This window comes from Microtus ochrogaster, unplaced genomic scaffold (assembly GCF_000317375.1).
Source record: "Microtus ochrogaster isolate Prairie Vole_2 unplaced genomic scaffold, MicOch1.0 UNK44, whole genome shotgun sequence".
Lineage (NCBI taxonomy): Eukaryota > Metazoa > Chordata > Mammalia > Rodentia > Cricetidae > Microtus > Microtus ochrogaster.
Window position 1 is genome coordinate 988,339 of NW_004949142.1, and position 331 is coordinate 988,669.

At 46.8% G+C, this 331-nt stretch overlaps 1 pseudogene; it reads right to left on the reverse strand.

Moving 5' to 3' along the window:
- Positions 1–202: 202 nt before the first annotated feature.
- Positions 203–331, reverse strand: LOC113455452 (annotated as a pseudogene).

Below are 331 nucleotides of genomic sequence, written 5' to 3' on the forward strand. Positions count from 1 at the left end.
TGCTGGAAAGGGAGCCTGCTGGCCTGTTTCCAGAGTTTGGTCTGTTCAGCACTAATGGTCAAGATGCCGGACATCAGGGACCAGACCCTCCCCAGGACTCCTTCTTCTCTGTCGTAATATTTTCCACTTCCATGTTTCATTTTCTTTCTTCCTTTCTTTTCTTTCTTTCCTTTTTTTTTTTTAACTTTCCCAAAATCCCCCGAGGGGGTGCACCGTTCCTGGAGGTACTGCAATACCAGGTCGATGCGTGGAGTGGACGGAGCAAGCTCCTATTCCAACTCCTAGTTCCAAAAATCCATTTAATATATTGTCCTCGGAGCTGGTAAGTGGT